This window comes from Ascaphus truei, unplaced genomic scaffold (assembly GCF_040206685.1).
Source record: "Ascaphus truei isolate aAscTru1 unplaced genomic scaffold, aAscTru1.hap1 HAP1_SCAFFOLD_401, whole genome shotgun sequence".
In the NCBI taxonomy this organism is placed as follows: domain Eukaryota; kingdom Metazoa; phylum Chordata; class Amphibia; order Anura; family Ascaphidae; genus Ascaphus; species Ascaphus truei.
This window is the reverse complement of record NW_027456732.1, coordinates 229,271-251,495: the sequence shown is the minus strand read 5'-3', so window position 1 is coordinate 251,495 and position 22,225 is coordinate 229,271. Positions and strand designations below refer to the sequence as shown.

The following is a 22,225-nucleotide window of genomic DNA, read 5'->3' as shown; positions in this document are numbered from 1 at the left end:
AAGACATCAGTCTGCACTTGGTTGAGGAAAGTAACTTTTGGAGGGGTAGTGTAATGACTCCTGACCAGCAGGTTCTTTAGGTTAGGTGCTCTCCTACTAGTGAGGCTAACTCTGTCACCCAGAATAGCCCGGAGATCTTGATCTGCCAAAAGTATGTCCCAGTGTTTTTGAAGGATGTTTTTGAGACTGTTCCATTTATTATTGTAAGTTCCAATGAACCTTATTGTTTTAGTTGGTGTTGGTTTAGGTTTAGGTTGCAATAGAGTTTGTCTGTTTAGTTTTTGACTGTTGTTAAGACCCCGTTTTATGGCCGATTGGCTATAACCCCTTGCCTTAAATCTTTTGCTCATATCTATGGATTGGGTATTAAATGTCTCCATAGTTGAGCAATTACGGCGAAGTCTGATAAATTCGCCATTGGGGATGCCCCTTATCTGATGAGCAGGATGAAAGCTGCTGGCGTGCAGTAGGGTGTTACAAGATGTCGTTTTACGGAAAATGTCAGTCACTACACGACCATCAGAGGCAATGCTAATACTGATGTCAAGATATTTAACATTAGTAGTACTCGAGGTGTAGGTGAGCCTGATGTTAATGCTGTTGTGATTGAGAACATCGATGAACTGTTGCAACATTAATGCAGTGCCCTGCCATAGAATGAAAATATCATCGATGTATCTCAACCACAACAGCAGATGGGACGTGTACTCACTATTGGCTTCAGAAAATACCTCTTCACGTTCCCACCACCCCAGGAAAAGATTCGCATAGGAGGGCGCACATGTTGCACCCATAGCCGTTCCTCTGATCTGTAAATAATAAGTATTTTTAAATAAAAAATAATTATGTCTTAGTACAAAATCCAGGAGATGTATTAATGTATTCGTTAAATTTGTACTCAGGTTCAGCATGGATATAAAGAATTTTGTGGCAAAGATGCCATCTTCATGGCGGATACAAGTATATAACGTTTCAACGTCACAGGTGGCTAATATAGTTTCGTTGTCAACAAACACGTTATCAAGCCTTGAGAGTATATCCATGCTGTCCCTGAGATACGAAGGTAAAGTTTCTATATATATATATATATAGACCATACGATACCGGTTGCAACACGACATCAAGGGACAGCACGCAGGTAAGTAAATCATACATTTTCTATATTTGATAGAAGACACAAAAAACGACGTTTCGGTCCCCCAGTGGGACCTTTCTAAAGGTGGTGCAATTGAATGCAGTGTACAATTCATATATATATACCCCAAACCCCAGTTCAATTCAACAAAACCAATCACAGTTAATAAGCCTCACCTGCCTATGTGACATGCATCCACAGTGTCAGCAGGTAAAGAGTGGCCATTTTGAATATATTAACGCTGTTTACCTGATATGTGTTTGGGCATGCACAAAAGGCTCAGGAATTGCATAATGTTACTGGAGAGAGACTACATAAGTCTGCCACACTCAGCGATATCTTGGATAACCGGTGAGAGTGCGCATGGGCTAAACTGATCTGGAGCTGATACCTGGATAGATTAACTATTGTAGGGACTTGCAAAATACACATTGTAACTGCAAGTGAAGCGAAACATGTGAGACACCTGATGTGCTCACCGTAAATGTGCAAAAAAAATGTGAGGGAGTAAAACATATATACACACGTGTGGATGACGTGGCTGACTGGAATCTAGGTCAGTATATGAATGCTGAAAGCACTCAGCCATATAACGCATAATGCGTAGTGTAAGAAATGATAATGCAATGATGACTCTATGCATCCTGTCAGGAAGCGACACCTTAAAAACCAACACAAATACATAATGCAGACAATGTCAAATAGAGAAACTGGTAATAAATCAGAATAAATGTTGTGTCACACTCTCAGCAAACATTGCCACAGGTGGTTCTTGACTGCAAGGGACCTGAGGTATCGGACACACTGTAATGCACCAAATAGGTATGGTTAATGCAACAGCATACATAGAAGTGAAACAATGCATCAAAGCATAATAATTTGCACAAACAAAAAAGTCAGTATATAAATGCTGAAAGCACTCAGCCATAGAACGCATAATGCGTAGTGTAAGAAATGATAATGCATTGATGACTATGTATCCTGTCAGGAAGCGACACCTTAAATACCAACATAAAAACATATAATGCAGACACTGTCACATGGAGAAACTAGTGATAAATTGAAGGCAGAATAAATGCTATGTGTCTCGCTCTCAGCAAACATTGCCACAGGTGGATCTTGACTGCAAGGGACCTAAGGTGCCTGACATGCTGCAATGCACAAAATACATATGGTTAATGCAACAACATCCATAGATAGTGAAACAATGCATCAAAGCATATAATTTGCATAAACAATGTGGCAACTACGTGAAATATCATCCAATGCAAATGAAGGCCAATATCACCCCTTTTCTTTCTGTAGTGAATTATTATTTGTGTTAAACAGTATCTGGCTGGCTGATGTCCATGATCAGCATGTACAGTATATGCTGTGGAAAAGATTCCTAGTATCAGCAAACAACATAGTGGGGCTGTGCTCCTCAATACCCATTAGGGATTAGTTACATGGAAATGCGGCTAACTGGCTGACACCCCAAGGCAGTATGCGCATGTCACATAGGCAGGTGAGGCTTATTAACTGTGATTGGTTTTGTTGAATTTCACTGGGGTTTGGGGTATATATATATGTATTGTGCACTGCATTCAATTGCACCACCTTGAGAAAGGTCCCACTGGGGGACCGAAACGTCGTTTTTTGTGTCTTCTATCAAATATAGAAAATTTATGATTTACTTACCTGCGTGCTGTCCCTTGATGTCGTGTTGCAACCGGTATCGTATGGTCTGTTATTGCTTTATGGGATAAGCACCAAAACTTATTGACTTGCAAATGCTGTGCCGGCTGTGCATTGGATTATATATATAATTATATATATTTTTGTGTTATTTTTATATATAACTTATTTTTGTTATATATATTTATATATATATATAATTATTTTCTAATTTTATCTCACACCATTACACAGTTTATACAACACAAATTGTTATTGCATTATTCTAGAACACACTAACACCCACACACTGATAGCGCTACTGTCTTTTGTGTGTGTGTGTGTATCTATATCTATATATGCACACACACACACAGACACACACACACACACACACACACACACACACACACACACACACACACACACACACACACACACACACACACACACACACACACACACACACACACACACACACAAACGAGAGTAGCGCTATCAGTGTGTGGGTGTTAGTGTGTTCTAGAATAGTGCAATAACAATTTGTGTTGTATAAAATGTGTAATGGTGTGAGATAAAATTAGAAAATAAATATATATATATATATATATATATATATATATATATATATATATATATATATAACAAAAATAAGTTATATATAAAAATAACACAAAAATATATATGAATAGAACAGTGTCCAGTGAAAAAAATAAAAATAGAACAGATCAGTCCAATATGGTAGATGAAAACAAGTCCAAAAAGATGTTCCAGTCACTGTATGGGGAGGCAAGCTTCTATATGATCTAGCCAGATCAACAAAATCTACAAGAACAAGAGAAAAAGAAGTGCCAGCTTCATAGCATAATACTGTTGTAAAAAACACAAATGTATTCAAATTCAAGAGAGGCTGCCAGGACATGCACTCACTTCAAATATATAAAAACATTTATAGGAGACAATCTGTAAGCTTCAAGGAACTGTGGAAAGGGGAAGGTGCAGCCAGGGTGTAGTCAGAGCAATATGCTAGGCTGTGGGTATACAAGGCAGATACTTATCAGTATAAGATGTCATCGGGGCAGATGAGGGGAGGGAAGATGTTATCCACTTCAGTGGTGGTATAGCTGAATCCATTGGACTGGCACTCGTGGCGCTTGGATGGAACCCTCAGCGTCACAGAAGGAATGTCCACACAACACAATGTAGGAGCGCCACCCCAGCAATGCAGTAAAAACTGCCTCTCTCCTCTCACTCTGTGTCCGTCAAAAACGCAGATTCAAACCCACATGTAGCTGCTGCAGATTCCGCATACACACTTCCTGGTAAGCGGATGACGTCAGTGTGTCATGCGTCACAACGTCCGACATGTTTCGTCACGTGAGTGACTTCTTGAAGGGATGATTGGCTGACAGCTTCTCTCTATATATATACCTAACCAGTGATAGTGCCAGATTGAATCTGGCTGTGACAGGGAGGTTGCAGCCAATCATGTCGTGAGCATGCTCAGCCAATCAGTACACTAGTTACATAATACACATTAATACACATTAAACGGAATAAAAAACACACATCATTAGCTGAGCATAATACAATTGTCAATAATAACAGTAAAAATATATAGCACCATACAGTACTACTGTATGTCTATCTAAAGGAATATATTGTAGAAGGATAATACAAAACTTAATATAAAAATAATAAATAATGCTGACAAATATAAATAAACAATAAATAAGATAATCTATCCATACAACTAGAGATGATATACATTAACCCAAATTGAAGTGTAGTATGGTAATGATTGTCTTGCAAAATTATAAAATAAAAATTATATATATTAAGAAAATTAATAATAAAACAAAACCATTTTAATAAAACCCATAATAATATAATATAAGTATCCCAATAAGAATAGAACATATAAATGTGATGGTCTAGAGCAGGGGTGGGGAACGTCCGGCCCGCGGGCCGTATACAGCCCGCCAACTGTTTTGGTCCAGGCCTCGTGAGTCAGGCGGCCGTTTGCGCGCTCGAAAGAAAGGAGGGGAAAAAAAAAAACTTCCCCTTTCCTGATTGGCTGCCTTGTGTTGGCATATTGCCAAGAGTTTTTTTTTTTTGCCTAGACCCCCCCCCTACGGAGCACGTCCACAGAAGAGCGAGTCTGTGGAGGAAGAAACTTGAATCTCCACACCGGGCAGCAGTTGCGGAGTTGGGCACCTGCACCGATCCCCTCCTGCTCTGATTCCCCCCCCCCCTGCGCACGTCCACGGACCTCCTCCGATCCCCCCCTGCTCAGAATCCCCCCCCCCCCGTGCACTTACACGGTCCTCCTCCACACACCACACACCGGGCAGCAGTTGTGGAGGTGGGCACATGCTCCGATCCCCCCTTGCTCAGAATCCCCCCCCGCGCACTTACACGGTCCTCCCCCGATCCCCCCTGCTCAGAACCCCCCCTGCTCAGAACCCCCCCTGCTCAGAATACCCCCCCTGCTCAGAATACCCCCCCTGCTTAGAATACCCCCACCCCCTGCTCAGAATCCCCCCCCCTGCTCAGAATCCCACCCTGCTCAGAATCCCCCCCTGCTTAGAATACCCCCCCTGTTCAGAATACCCCCCCTGCTCAGAATACCCCCCCTGCTCAGAATCCCCCCATGCTCAGAATACCCCCCCATCTCAGAATCCCCCCATCTCAGAATCCAACCCCCCTGCTCAGAATACCCCCACTGCTCAGAATCCCCCCCTGCTCAGAATCCCCCCCCCCCTGCTCAGAATCCCCCCTACTCAGAATCCCCCCCCTGCTCAGAATCCCCCCCTCTGCTCAGAATCCCCCCCCCCGCTCAGAATCCCCCCCCTGCGCACTTACCGATCCTCCTCTGATCCCCCTCTGCTCAGAATCCCCCCCTGCGCACTTACACGGTCCTCCTCCGATCCCCCACGCTCTGATTCCCCCCCATGCGCACGTCCACGGACCCCACTCCGCGCACTTACACGGTCCTCCTCCACACACAGGCTGCATCCTCGCTAGCGCTGAGCGTGCGGTGCTTGGCGAGGTGACTTGCATATATATATATATGCGAGCCCCCGCTCACGCGATGCGAAGGCGCGGGCACACACGCTCATCGGCGCTTAAACAAATTTTAGGCGGGGACGCTGTAGGGGAACCTAGAAAGTTTTTAAAAAAATTGTTTACTCAAGCGCCGGTGAGCGTGTGTGCCCACCACATACGTGTGCATCGCGTGAGCGGGGACTTGCATATATATAGGCTTAATCCTATAGGGAACTATGTTAAAAATGGTTTTTGAGGCAAAAAGTGACACTGTGTGCTCATTTGCATGTCATTTCCCAGAATCCCTTGCTGCAGTGGAAGTGCTGTATGCTGGGTAATAATGGGGAAAGGCGGGGTTGCAGACCTGCCTAAGACATGCAGATGAGCATACAGTTGTATTTGCATATATATATATATATATATATAGATGCAAGTCACCTCACCAAGCGCCGCCCGCTCAGCACTAGCGTGGACGCAGCCTAATCCCAGCATCATTGGTCTCCTTGACTTCAATACAAGTTGTATGATTAACTTTTGCAGAGCCCCCATAAAATGACTGTGTGATCGCATGCATCTCAAGTTGTCACTTCTTGCAGCTGATTGTGTGTGTGTGATTGTGGGTGGGTGATTGTGTGTGGGTGATATTGGGTGGGAGAGTGTGTGATTTTGTGGGTGGGTGAGTGTGTGTGGGTGAGTGTGTGTGGGTGTGTGTGTGATTGTGGGTGTGGGTGTGTGGGTGATTGTGTGTGTGTGTGTGTGGTTGATTGTGTGTGTGTGTGTGTGGGTGATTGTGTGTGCGTGTGGGTGATTGTGTGTGTGTGTGTGTGTGTGTGTGTGTGTGTGTGTGTGGGTGAGTGTGGGTGATTGTGTGTGTGGGTGGGTGAGTGTGTGTGGGTGATTTTGTGGGTGTGTGTGTGTGGGTGAGTGTGTGTGTGGGTGATTTTGTGGGTGAGTGTGTGTGGGTGATTGTGTGTGTGGGTGGGTGATTTTGTGGGCGAGTGTGTGTGGGTGATTGTGTGTGGTGGGTGAGTGTGTGTGGGTGATTGTGTGTGTGTGGGTGATTATGTGTGTGGGTGGGTGATTTTGTGGGTGAGTGTGTGTGTGTGTGGGTGATTGTGTGTGTGGGTGAGTGTGTGTGTGGGTGATTTAGTGTGTGAGGGTGTGTGGGTGAGTGTGTGTGGGTGTGGGTGATTGTGTGTGTGTGTGTGGGTGAGTGAGTGTGTGTGTGGGTGAGTGTGTGGGTGATTGTGTGTGTGTGTTATTTCCCTGAACCTCCCCCCACTCACTTGTGTGTGTCTGAGAGAGAGAGAGTGGGTCTGAGAGTCTGAGAGAGAGAGTGTGGGTCTGAGAGTCTGAGAGAGAGAGAGTGGATCTGAGAGTCCGAGAGAGAGAGTGAGAGTATGAGAGAGAGAGTGAGAGTCTGAGAGAGAGCGTCAGAGAGAGAGTGAGAGAGTGAGAGTCTGAGAGAGAGTGAGAGTCTGAGAGAGAGAGAGAGTCTGAGAGAGAGAGAGAGTCTGAGAGAGAGAGTGAGAGTCTGAGAGAGAGAAAGAGAGAGTCTGAGAGAGAGAGTGGGTCTGAGAGTCTGAGAGAGAGAGTGGGTCTGAGAGTCTGAGAGAGAGTGTGTCTGAGAGAGAGAGAGAGAGTGAGTCTGAGAGAAAGTGAGAGTCTGAGAGAGAGAGTGGGTCTGAGAGTCTGAGAGAGAGAGTGGGTCTGAGAGTCTGAGAGAGAGAGAGTGGGTCTGAGAGTCTGAGAGAGAGTGGGTCTGAGAGAGTCTGAGAGAGAGTGAGTCTGAGAGAGAGAGTGGGTCTGAGAGAGAGAGTGAGAGTCTGAGAGTGTGCCAGAGAGAGAGAGAGAGAGTGAGAGTCTGAGAGTGTGCGAGAGAGAGAGAGAGAGAGAGAGAGAGAGAGAGAGAGAGAGAGAGAGAGAGAGAGTCTGAGAGTGTGAGAGAGAGTGTGTCTGAGAGAGAGAGAGAGAGAGTGGGTCTGAGAGTCTGAGAGAGAGTGTGTCTGAGAGAGAGAGAGTGGGTCTGAGAGTCTGATTTCCCTCCCCCCTACCCGATTTCTGTGTACGTGTGTGTGTGTGTGCGCGCGTGTGCATGTGCGTGCGCACAGACACCAACCCGCAGTCAGTCACCCACCACCCAAGAGTCAGTCAGTCACCCAAAAAGAAGCAGTTCCAGCCATCACATTAGTGGTGAGTTCATTAAATGTTTGACCAAATATAGCAGGCTAATTTTTAAGTTGATAATTTTGTATGGCCCTCGAATGATTTTATAAATATCAAAATGGCCCTTGGCAGAAAAAAGGTTCCCCACCCCTGGTCTAGAGTGTGACAAAAGAGTCATATAATGAATAAACACTAGATGTAGACACCAATCTAAAGAAGGGTAGAATAAAAGTGTTATGGGGTTGTAGATAGATGTATCACATAGTTAAAATACCATGTATCGTTGGATGCAGGCAGGAAATAAGAAAGCAAGAAAATGGAAATGATCCTAATCTTGATAGAACTGGAAAGCAAGACTACACCAGAGTACTGGTGTCTATGCATTCGTTTAACCCCTGAGGTACCAACGTACCTAACTGGTAAATCCAATAGGATTCACGCGTGCATAGATGTTTAAATCTATTTCCCCCCAGTTTCGACCTGGAGATACTTTCGATTCCAATGATCCTTAGACTCGCTGGATATTTTGAATGTACACTTAAAAAGTGGCGTGGACACGAAAAAGAAGAGGGTCCAAGATGGCGGCGCCAAAAATGGCGTGAAAATGTGGTAGCTGCGCTCCGGGAGAGGCGGAGCCAGGAGGAGGGCGGTGAGGAGCCAGCATACCCACAACGCTGCCGGAGGGAAGTGACGTCATACAGGCGACCGGGCGCCGGGTGATGACGCAACCGGAAGGACAGCGGCGAAACCGGAAGTGCGGGTCTGCAGGCAGCAGGGAAGCTCGGCGGGGCTGCGCGAACTCCGCCGCCGAGAGCCGTGCTGGGTGGAGGAGAGAGGCAGGAGGAAGGAAGGAGGGAAGCAGAACGGGCACGCTGCAGAAGGATAGAAAGTTGCGAGGCGGTTCACTGCTGCCGCCGGGGTATGAATGTAAACACGCAAATTGCAATAAAAAAGGTTTTATTTGTGCATATTACACAGAGTGCGCTGCAGAGCCAACTCTGACGCGTTTCGTTCCTAGCAGGAACTTTGTCAAAGAGTACCCAGCACTGCGTCCCATGATGCATATATACTGCGCTCCCCTCATGTTATTGGATAGAAGGTAAGTGGGTAATTGAACACCCATTGTGAGTGTGGGACTGGCTAGTTTTCATTTAGTAGCATCAGTTTGTTCTTAGGAGTGATCCTGGATTTCGTACGCTGCAGAAGGAGGCGGACATGGTGCAATGGAAGGGGGGGGTAGGGGTGCGATTTCAGGGGTGTGTTGGAAGAGGGGGTAGGGGTGTGTTTGAAGGGGGGGTAGGGGTGTGTTGGAGGGGGGGTTAGGGCGGGTTGGAAGGGGGGGGTAGGTGTGTGATGGAAGGGGGTAGGGTTGGGAGGAGGTAAGGGGGTAGATAGAAGATGGGGTAAGGAGAGGTAGCAGTGGGAAGGGTTAGCTCAGTAGAGAAGAGGTTTAGAATTGGGGTAGAGGGATAGACAAAGACTAGACTAAGGTCTTAACAGACAGATGGGAGTGAAAGAGCAGAGAGTCATAGTATAGAGATACAGAGGGAGGCTGCAACAGCCAAGGTGGAGGGAAACTTAAAGATGCGGCAGGACTATAACAAACTTTTCTCTGCACACCTACACAGGGCAGAAGCAGCAGACTATGAAGCAAGGGAATGGGATAGGGGTGTTGAATGAAGTTATATAGTTAGAAGAATCTTCCCGCAAACAGGACAGGCAAACGGCAGCACAGCAATGGATGAGGAGAGGCTGATGGTAGATTTAAAAGTTATATAGTTAGTACAAAGAGATAGTTGGGTGTTATACAAAAAGATGAATGTTATAAAGTACAAGTTTTACATTGTGGTTAGGACAATAAAAGCTAGCACCGGAGGTTAGGTGTCAGTCACGCCACCCTGGCAGTAGGTATGTTCCATGGCCCCACAAGGGTTGTTACATCAGGGCCAGTGGGGAAAGTCCCAGGGGAGAAGAGACTCCAGAAGAGTCGACGCCTCCAGGCCCTAGCGGGAAGGTGCGGGAGGAGGTGTGCTGCCCCTGGGCACAAGAGCATGGGTCCGACAGGATCAGTTATTGCCCACGACAGAGATTGTTGAATTTGTTCGGTATGTTGTATGTTGTCTTGTGTCCCCTGTTTGTTCCTGTGAGGGTTTCCCTCTCCGTCTCCCCGAACCCCCATCTCTACTACGCCCGGGACCGTTATGGCAAGAATAGGTCTGTGGAAAGCCGGCTGCAGTCCCTTGACGTACTCCTGACAAGACATCATTTTTGTGTAAGCACCTTCGCACACATAACACTACGCTGTAACTTGGGTATCACATAATGTTAAAGGCTTGAATAGCCCCCAGAAAAGGAGAATCGCATTCAATGAATATAAAAGGATAAAAACAGACATTTTATTTTTACAGGAGACCCACCCACTTTAATGCTAGGAATAACCCTCGGTTTCTGGATGCCAACTTCCGCCAGTTCTATCTAGCGTCCGCTCTTGGGGAAAAAAAAAGGAGTGGCGATACTGTTTCACAATAGCTTTCCATTTAAGGTGGATAAGGTTAAAAGAGACACGGAAGGAAGATACCTTATCTTGACGGGGACAGTACATAATAGTTGCTTAACTCTGGCTTCAGTTTACGCCCCCTGTGAAAATGACCCACAGTTCTTTCGTGCATTTCTTGCATTACTGGATAGGATGGCGGAAGGGAATCTAGTTATTGCAGGAGACTTTAATAAAAGATTAGACCTGACATTAGATAGAGCACAACAGAGGACTAAGGACAGAACTGCAGGGGTGACGGCACTTCGACAGGGTATCAGGGACAAACAGTTAGTTGACATTTGGAGGGAGCAGCACCCTAGAGACAGAGGCTTCACATTCTACTCGCACCCGCATGACAGCTACAGTAGAATTGATTACTTCTTCATATCAAATAGACTGGTTCCGCAGATCTCCTACTCAGGAATCCATGATATTTCATGGTCAGATCATGCACCGATTGAGCTGAGGTGCTCTCAAATTAAATTGGCCAGCCCAGGAGCAAATTGGAAACTAAATGAATCTTTAATTAAGATCCCAGAAGTAGCACAAAGCATAAAAGACGAGATTTCGCAATTCTTTAAGACAAACATAGGCAGTGTGGAGTCCCATGTCACCTTATGGGAGGCTCACAAAGCCACAATGAGAGGGGTCTTGATAATTATAGCATCAGGAAGGAAAAAAGCAAGGGAGGCCAAACTGACTCAGCTTCGAGATAAGCTCCATTAACTCTCTATACTGCATAATCGAACGGGTAGAGAGGAGACATTACAGGAGTTGAAGGATGTAAGAATAGAACTTAACCTACTCCTTACTTCCCAGGCTGAAAAGACACTGAGTTGGACAAAGAGGAAATTTTTCCAAAAATCGAACAAGCCAGATACCATGCTAGCAAGGAAAATTCGCAACAAACCACAAAACTACACCATCCACTCAATTAAAACTAGAACGGGAGACTTGACTTCTAATCCCAAACACATAGATGAGGAGTTTAGAGCATATTATGAAAGATTATACGATGGGCAGAAGGTGAGGCATAACGATAAAACGAATAAAGCTTTAGAAAAATTCTTAGCGGACTCGGGTTTGCCGAAAATAACAAGGTTGGAGCGAGAGTTTCTAGGAAAGGAGTTCACAGCGGAGGAACTGCTAGATGTAGTTACAAACCTTAAACCTGCAAAAGCTCTGGGCCCAGGCGGTTTTTCGAATCTATATTATAAAAAATATATAGGGATTCTGTCCCCGCATTTATTACGGATGTTTAACCATATCCTAGCAGGGCGGTCCTTTTCAGACATGATGCGTCAGGCGTCCATCTCGGTGATTCATAAACAGGGCAAAGATCCCACCAATTGTCCAAGATACAGGCCAATCTCATTAATTAACTCAGATATCAAAATTTATTCCAAAAAAATGGCCAATAGATTGAGTTCAATTCTTCCTAGGCTGATTCACCTGGATCAAGTTGGTTTTATCACAGGGAGGTAAGCGGCTGATAACACCAGAAGAATAGTAGATACCATTGACTATATTAATGCCAATAAAATCCCGGGCATCATATTAAGCCTCGATGCTGAAAAAGACTTTGCTAGAATTGACTGGCCCTACCTAGAAGCCACGCTTGCAGCGTTTGGAATGGGGGATACGGTATCTTGGGCAATCAAAGCGCTATACACTAACCCGACAGCGCGGGTAATCCATCAGGGGTTCCTATCAGGCGCACTGAAAATTAAAAGTGGTACGAGACAGGGATGCCCACTCTCGCCCTTGTTGTTCGCCCTATGCATGGAACCACTTGCAGCTCACATTCGGAGTAATAAAGATATCACAGGAATTCAAATTCACTCTCAGGAGTACAAGACCGCATTATATGCGGATGATGTCATATTGACACTGTCTAGGCCCCTGGTCTCTCTACCCAACCTCTTCGACCTCCTGGAAAAGTTTAATACGATCTCAGGGTTTAAAACAACCAAGCAAAATCGGAAGCGCTAAACCTAAATCTCCCAAAGGACACAGAAAAACTAATAGAGATTAACTTCAATTTGAATTGGCAACCCAAAACGATTAAATACCTAGGAGTTAATCTCACAAAGGAGGTTAAGTTGTTATATAAGGCAAACTACCCTAAACTCTTGCAATCTTTGAGAAAGGAGCTGAAGGAGTGGGCGACGTATGGTATCTCCAGGATTGGAAGAATTTATAGCGTAAAGATGAACCTTCTCCCCAGACTATTATATCTTTCTCAGAATCTCCCCATACCTTTAGAGAGGGCAGACTTCAAGAACATGCACGCCCAGATCTTTAAGTTTATCTGGAAAAACAAAAAAGCTAGGATACCAGCAAAAACATTAGTGAGGCCCAAAACCGCAGGCGGACTGGCGGTACCTTGCTTGTTCTCATACTATAGAGAGGCACAATTGGCCCAAATTATTTACTGGCACACAGACCCGAAACTACGTAGGTGGGTGGAGCTGGAGAGGGATATCTGTGCCCCACTAGAAATTCAGAATCTGATTTGGTACCCAAAACTTAGATTAAAGCAGATCTCGAGACCGCTGTCCTCAATGATCAACTCATTTGCAGTCTGGGAAGCCACCAAATTTAAATGCGCCCTGACCACGAGGAGCTCACTGATGACCCCATTATTTGGAAACCCGGACTTTGCTCCAGGGTTGGACGAGGGACACTTTTTACTCTGGAGACAGAGTGGGTATGGGAGGTTGAAGGATCTGGAGGGCAGGATCACTATTAAGACATTCACACAGATTCAGTCAGATAAAGGCATTCCAAACACAGAATTCTTTAGATACCTCCAGGTCCGGGCATTTTATACCAAACACACCAACCGTCCTAAAGTCACTAATTTTGAAACGCTCTGTGCATGTGGGCACGTACCACGGGGACTTATCTCTAGATTGTATAAGGAAGTGATCGATCCTGGAGAGGGCAGCAGACAGAGACTTGACTACATGACATAGTGGGAGAGGGATCTGGGAGATACATTAGAGGACGAGGACTGGGTAGAAATCTTTGAAGCGGCAGCAAGTACCTCGATCTGCACGACATTGAAGGAGAACTCATATAAAGTTCTAATGAGGTGGTACCTCACCCCAGTTAGGCTATCTAAATTTGTACCAGGTTACTCCCCCTTGTGCCCTAGACAATGTGAAGAGCCTGGGGACTTATTGCACATGCTGTGGTCTTGCCCTCGATTGCGCCCGATCTGGGAACAAATACAGAATTGGCTAAAGAGGTTTTTGTGCCTCGAAATTCCTCTGGATCCCTGGTTATTTCTATTAAATAAACCACTGGAGGGCCTGTCGAGAGCAGGAAATAAACTAGTCGCCCATTTTGCGACAGCAATGAGGTGCGAGACAGCGGCATTGTGGAAACAAAACACGACTCCATCGATGGATAAGATTCGGAACAGAATTTGGTTTGTCTGCCAGATGGAGAAATTGACAAGTTTGGTCAATGACACTGGCTCAAATTTTCTAAAAGTCTGGTTTCCGTGGCTGGCGCAAACCAACATCACGGGGGTGAGCAATGCCACCATTTGGCTGTGATAGCGCAAGGTGAGTTCTCCTTCAACGAATGGCAGTAGTCGCACCACAAGGACAGACATGACTGATAGGGACAATTGCAGCCTCAGATCAAGTGGTTAGCTAGGACGCTTGAGGAGTTCGAGAGGTCTGGAAAAAAGGCGGCTCATGGTAGAACCGGTAGCGGTGGCTGCGGTGGCAGTGGGGGTCCCCCCCTTCCCCCCCCCCCCTCCTCCCCTAGTGTGTCCCCCCCCTCCCCCTGAGTCTTTGTGTAAGTGAGTTTATGTGTGAATTGAAGTGGCAGTAAATACAGCAAAGAAGTTGACCCATGTTATACTATGCTTTATAACTGCTGTATGTCTAAAAACTGAATAAAACATAAAGTTGAAGAAAAAAAAACTAGTAACAGGAGTTAGGGTGGTTTTAGCGTTGGTTCTGATCTGGAGCTCAGTCATTGGAAGCTTTAAAAATGTAGCCTTGGTCCCAAATTAAGGATACAAGATAAAGAGGTACCAGATCAACTTACATGTGCACATGATGGGCCTCCCTGTGGCCCATCCCTATGTGTCTAATTATTTCCCCTCCTCGGGTTGTGTTTACCTTTGGGATTGTGTGAGCAGCATGGGTTGTTACTGCACAAGTGCTTACTCCCTTTGCTCTCACGCATTGCCTTGTTTACACATGGCACCTGGGAGGGGTTTAGTGAGTGAGCGTGGGGGTGCGCACGCGCCATGGGGACGTTTATCACATCAGGCATGCACGCGCACTGCGGTTCGCTTCTTCACTCTTCTGGCATCCTCCATTGTTTGTACAGCATGGATGCCAGGAGTTATGTATCGTCAAAGTGCGAACCACCCTGGTTTCAATTTGCTGTTGCTCTGGATTGGATGTAGGGGTCCGGGGCCCTTGTCCATGGTGTGGGTGCGCGTGCATGTAATCATTTTACACCTGATGATAATCTTCACATGTTTGGTTGGATCCCAGCGATGTTTTAGGATTGGTAAGTCAATCTATTATTTACCTATAAATATATTGGTGATGATAAGATACGTACACCTTGAGAAAGTGCTCTGTGTAGCGTGAAACGCGTTGGTAGGGCAATGCCTTGCTATTTTCTCTCTCATGACCAATAAGTAATTGTTTTCTGGATAATGCACTTTCCCTCTAATCTAGTCTTTTTTGGATATCCCTGGTTGTGCTCTGCTACCTCCTTATCTTGTATCCTGCATTACACTGATGGAGGCACCTAGATTGCCTGGAACTTTGATCAACATGGACGCTGCAGCATACTTGTGAGTTTTTGGAAAGAAAGAAAGAAGATCCGGCACCACTGCAAGTGACAAGCATCCAGGCTACTTCCGGGTTTCTTCCTACTTGTGAGTTTTTGCTTGCTACATGTGTTTCACTGTGATTATAAGAACATTAGGTACTTATTTGGGATGATATATGGCATATTGGTTTCTGGAAATATTGTGTGCCGCATTTTGTGGGTTTACCAATCATGATACCACACCCAGTACCTTTCCTCATCTCAAGATATATAACCCAGTCTTCATCATAGGAATATCCTATTTTATCTATACACCAGTTGTTCCGTATATAGTCTTTAGCACCTCGCACTTATGACTTTTTTTGGTCCCAGTGTTTAAAAACAGTTTGTTTTGGGAAATCCAATTTTTAAGTCTCAAAATGTCAGATTGAAGTATGGGTTCAAGGTCGGAGAGGCTAGGACTGTGTGCATATAATATTGTGTCATCTGCATACATGTGCCTTAAAGCTCCCTTACAAGCTGTAGGAAGATCATTGATGAACACAAAGAAAAGAAGGAGCCCCAGGACAGAGCCTTGCAGGACACCACAGGTGATATCCAAGGGGTTGGAGTTAGAGCCTGAGATGGACACATGTTGGGATCTACCTGAAAGATAGGAATGAAACCAGTTTCAAACATGCTTCCTTATTTCAGAGCACTGGAGTTTGTTAAGCAGGATAGCATGATCAACAGTATCAAAAGCCTTTGCAAAATCTAGGAATATTGCAACGGTGCGTTGCCCCCATTTCATTCCACACTGGATTTCATTGCAAACTTTTAGCAGGGTAGTTACCGTGAAGAGTTTTTGGCAAAAGCCAGATTGGAATTGGCTAGGGAAATTGATGCTGATATTGTACACAACCTATATGGAGTCCAATTGCGGAATGTTTATAACATTATAAGTACACAATTAACCCTTGATAGTTCCTCACCTTTTTTATGGTTTCAGGAGGGGGTTGAGTTCAAAGGAGAGTGGGGATGGGCTGGCCTATCTGGGAGCCATTGTCTGCCCCAGAGAGCGAGAAGTGGCTACTGTATCTCATCAAGGCATAGCAAGTTTAGTTCCAGAGATCATTCCTGGACTGGTGTGTTGATGAACTAAATGGTATTCTCTGAGGTTGTGCCAGAGACACCCAAGACGAGGCTGCATGCCTATCTGATGCGGGAGATTTAAACTTACCTGCTTGCATCCTTGCAGCCAGCGCTTCCTGGACATTCCTATCCCAACCAAGAGTGGTATCTGCAATGGCCAAGTCATTTCAATGGCACTGGCATCGAGGACTGCTTGAATTCTTAGTTTTCCCTGTTTCGTGTGAGTATACTGTAGCTCTGTTGGCTGCGTCCAAAATAAACACCCATTTGATTTGTGTCCTGTCTGTTGCTTGATCCAGCTGGTCTTCGGTGACCATCCCTTTTCTGTGTTCCTATCTGCATAGTAAATCATGGAGAAAGGGTGATGACCAATCACAGCATGGATGCTACATGGGCCAATCACAGAAAGATATATGGTCTTGTAACCTGATGGTCTGATTTACTTTGCTTATACTTTCTCTGGCTTACTCAGTACTTGATTTGCTTATTTTGAGCCTTCTATTGACATTACATTGGTCTTTGAGTGCTGCTCTGGTTATTGGGGTGTTAGGGTGAAGGGAAGTACCTTATGGCCTTTTAAGACCTGAGGGAACGGGCCTGAGGAAGGGGTGTCCACCCCGAAACGTTGCCCCCCCCCTGATTACCCTTCCCCCTTGTGTGTTTTGTCCCCATTTTGTGCCTTTATATTGTCACACCCATTTTTCCCTATATTGCCAATCACCCAATTATTCCCAGTCACCACTGGCTTATCTGTGTTTTTGCATTAGTGCCGCATTACTCCCTGTATTATCTTGTGCTGATATTAAATTATTGATCATTGTGGCATAATCCATAGTATCAAGTTTTCTTAGCGTCAGGTAGTGCTGGTACTTTAGACTATTGGTTGTGGGGGAATTTGGGTCCTCCTAGTTCCGCTGGCACCCTGCAGTTTCATTACTTTGTCATTGGTCAGTGATGTCTACTCAATTGATGTAGGCTTATAGGCCAATCAAGGCTTCGGGAAATTCAAACCAACAAACCAATGTCTCAGTGTCTGAGTCAGTTGGTTCTTAAAAACTCATGGTCCAGTTTCACCTGGATACCACTTGTGGAGATTGATGACTCAGTCTCACCTGAACAATGGCCCTGCCTTCAGTCACGGTACCCCAGGCTCGAGTACACACCCTCCGCTCTAGTCCCAGCAATAGCCATTTCTGCAGACATGAGCTGAACAAAGGGTTTCTAAGCCCTGCATGTCCAGAGGTCTTGGATATGCTTTAGAACACATGTTTATGCTTGCTGTTACATTTGACACAGAAAATAAATGTTTACACATACATTGACATCATATATTTGGCCAGGTGAGCCACAATAGGATATAGATTAAATATATAAAAATAAAACACACACACAGGGCAGTCTTGTGTAGTCATCCAGACAATAGGGCAATGGGTGGGCTTCACATTTTTTATAAGAGCCTCAGTACCCATATCATCACAGATACCTCAAACTGTTCATAGTTGCTCAGAATATACATTTTAAGTGTTTCATTCTACAGGTTTAATTTTTCTGAGGCAGTTGGTTTGTGCTCCTATGATTTATTTTATTTATTATTTTAAGACTGAGCATTTCTTTAGCTTATCTTTTTATTGTCCGAGCATACTAATATATAAAAAAAAATATATATATATATATATAAATATACATATATATATACATACACACATATATACACACACACACCCACACACCCCTAAATGCAGAAAATACTACTCTCTCCCACCCCCCTTATTTTTCTTTTTATATGTAAAGCATGCGACAATGTATAATTCCACATGCTTGCCTAAACTGGCAATCGATTAATACTCCTGTTATACATCTGTACAAATCCTGATTGTGAGCCTAACATATTTGCCACCTTTTCGTTTCAAACAATCCTTCAGTCAGTGTTACAGCAGCTACAATGTATCCTTATATTAATATGGTAACTATCTATTGTTGCAGATGCAGCTCAAAATGCATAGAATATTGGCAACAAATTATCACAAACATGAAAGTGTTGTAAAGATTCGCACTTCATAGGAGGTGGGCTAAAACCTGCTGTAAAATGAAAGGATGCTTTAAAACAGATTAAAAATTGAACTAAGTTGAATTATAAAAAAGTCACCATTATCTAAAACTACAGAATTTTTTTTATACGATTTCACATGATTTGCATATGGTAATTATGCAGTGATTTAAATATTGCTGTGTGTTTCTCTTTGCATCACCAATATAACAATGTTCCTTCAATGCAGGCACTTTTACATTAAAAAAACAAAATCTGCTTCTGACTCCTGAATGAGATGCTCATCAAAACCTTTAGCCACATTGATGGATTTTACACATTAAATGAGTGGTTGTATTTATGGACGTAACAGAAGAACGTGATACATATGTCATTTACAGTTCTGACAAATGATCAGAAAATCAATTATAAACAAACAGAGAGTGCCCTACACAGAATGCACTTACTGTGTATGTAATGATGAAGTAATAAAATCCTTTTATTGGTTATTAAAACAGTATTGGAAAGACCTATTAGACCGCTAACCACTTGAGCACCCAATCGTTCAAAAATCACTGTAGCAGAGAGATAGTTAACAGCATACCTTTATTGCGTCTGTGCAATATTAATAAAAAAATAACTCTGCTACTAAATGACATGCACCACGTGCTGTTATGTTTTAGTAGAAATTATTGGTCTGGGTCTGAGATATCTTTCACATATCTATACTGTATATGACGCAACAACATAAGAAACAATCTTAGCCATATGTATAACTTTGGCACAATTTGAAAATAACTTTTGTGCCCCTTGTGTATTTTGCTGGTGCAAATATTTCTCCCAGCATTATATATTTTAGAAAAATAACACATATGGCTAAGATTGTGTCTTATGTTGTTGCGTCATATACAGTATAGATATGTGAAAGATATCTCAGACCCAGACCAAGAATTTCCACAAAAACATAACAGCACGTGGTGCATGTCATTTAGTAACAGAGTTATTTTTTATTAATATTGCACAGACGCAATAAAGGTATGCTGTTAACTATCTCTCTGCTACAGTGATTTTTGAACGACTGGGTGCTCAAGTGGTTAGCGGTCTAATAGGGACAGTTCTTGGAGTTACACACCTGAATCCCTCTTTCCAATACTGTTTTAATAACCAATGAAAGGATTTTATTATTACTTCATCATTACATACACTCACAGTGAGTGCATTCTGTAATGCACTGTTTATCATTAACCCTTCTAGCCTATATTGCACCTCTGTGTTATTATCTCTTCCAACTTCAAACCACTAAAAAAGCTGATGCGGACACATCCTTTTCCCTTCATCCCATGTTGTACAGAAAATCAATTAAACTGCTAAAGAAAAAAAATCTAATTGGATTTTTTTCTAACAAATGTTGATGTTACATGATATTAGTCTATAAAATAGTACATCAAATTATACGAATTATTTCTTGTTTATACTAAAGGTACAATTCCTCTTAACAGATCTAAAAGTGGGAGCACTTGACATCTTTAAAACCAGATCATCTTTCATTATTTAATACAGATTTTATGGCTTTGTAAACGAATGTTCAACATTTGAAATCCAAGAGGAAAAGAAATATCACTTGCTGCTCAGTAAAAATTAAATGTAAAGCTTTTAAAGTGAACCTACTAAAAATGTTTTCCGCAAACTATAAAAAGGCCAACTTTATATATGCACACATTAACTATGCTCGTATCAAACTCATGTGGAAAATATAATTGCATTGGCTGTATGTGCCCTAGATCAAATGCATCATGCGGGTGTTGGGGGCATCATTTCATGTAGTTTTAATAATATGCATTTACATACAATCTGCATTTTACTGGGACTCAAAAACGGTGTCAGTGAAAAAAATAATCGCATTGTATGAATACCAAATCCTGCTTTGATGAGCACGAATTTCTTGTATAACAGCAGCGCCACCCTGTGGTATTTGTGCGAACTACATTGTATGGGATTCTTGTCGCTTTTCTGCTGTTCTCCGGTCAGATCAATAGCTTTAAAACTAAAACAAACCAATAAATACAACTGTGTAAATAAAACGAAATCTAACAGAACATTTCGTTGCATTTGATGCTTACCCTTTTATCCCGAATGCAGAGTAAATATGAGCATTATAGCTTTTACACGGATAAGGTGGGTGGCTCTTAGAAGAGCCTTTGTGTTTGTGGGTCAGTGATGAGATCAGGGTTACTTGGCGCTAGTGTACTTGGTGACAGCCTTGGTGCCCTCGGACACTGCGTGCTTGGCCAGCTCTCCCGGCAGCAGCAGGCGCACGGCGGTCTGGATCTCCCGGGAAGTGATGGTGGAGCGTTTGTTGTAATGAGCCAGACGGGAGGCTTCTCCTGCGATGCGCTCGAAGATATCATTCACAAAGGAGTTCATGATGCCCATGGCCTAGGAGGAGATGCCGGTGTCAGGGTGAACCTGCTTCAGCACCTTGTACACGTAGATAGCGTAACTCTCCTTCCTGGTCTTCCTACGCTTCTTCCCATCCTTCTTCTGGGTCTTGGTCACGGCTTTCTTAGAGCCCTTCTTTGCAGCTGGCGCTGACTTCGCAGCTGGCGCTGACTTGGCTGGTTCAGGCATATTGAGCGATGCTTCCTCCTTCAGCTACAAACAGACAATGTCTAACTCCTCCCCCAGCAGCTCTATTTATAGGCTTCCTATGCAAATGAGAAGCTGCAGTCTTCTGTTCTTGCATTGGCTGACTTTATCATGTGACTCTTTATGACCTCATCAGATTCATTTCAACTAAGATGATTGGTAGTTACAGGATTCTGGAACTGATTGGCTGATTTGAAGACTGACCAATGACAGAGGAGTTACGATGCACCATAAAGGTATAAATAAGGGCACAGGGGGCGGGGTTTGTTATTTATATAATGAGTTGGGATTGATACACCTTTTGGATTGGAGGGATTCAGATTGATTGAACTGACCGGAGAGGCTGATGACTCCTCGAGTGGGTCACTTCCAATCACAGCGCCCGCCGCCGACACCACTTTCCGGAGTTTCAGTCGGGGATGTATTGACTGGCCCGTTTGGAGAGAAACCGCTGCCACGTGGGTCATTGCCCATCGCTTTGCTTTATAGCTTTATTGCACTGTATGCTGAGTTCTGTGTGCAGTACTGAGCCCAGAGCTGTGACTTGCTGTGACCCCCGGCCTTGCCCCCCCCCCCCCCTGCCTAGTGCTGTGCCCCCCCCTGTTTAGTGCAGTGCCCCCCCCTGTGCTCTGTGCCCCCCCCCCGTGCTCTGTGCCCCCCCCAGTGCTCAGTGCCCCCCCCTGTGCTCTGTGCTGCGCCCCCCTGCGCTCTGTGTTGCGCCCCCCTGCGCTCTGTGTTGTGCCCCCCCGCGCTCTGTGCTGTGCCCCCCTGCGCTCTGTGCTGTGCCCTCCTGCGCTCTGTGCTGTGCCCCCCTGCGCTCTGTGCTGTGCCCCCCTGCGCTCTGTGCTGTGCCCCCCTGTGCTCTCTGCTCCCCCCTGCGCTCTGTGCTGTGCCCCCCCTGCGCTCTGCTGTGCCCCCCCTGCGCTCTGTGCTGTGCCCCCCCTGCGCTCTGTGCTGTGCCCCCCCTGCGCTCTGTGCTGTGCCCCCCCTGCGCTCTGTGCTGTGCCCCCCCTGCGCTCTGCTGTGCCCCCCCTGCGCTCTGTGCTGTGCCCCCCCTGAACTTGGTGCT

The 22,225-nt window shown here is 44.6% G+C and overlaps 1 pseudogene; it reads right to left on the bottom strand.

Moving 5' to 3' along the window:
- Positions 1-20,607: 20,607 nt before the first annotated feature.
- On the bottom strand, positions 20,608-21,153 carry LOC142483950 (histone H2B 1.1-like; annotated as a pseudogene).
- Positions 21,154-22,225: the final 1,072 nt, after the last annotated feature.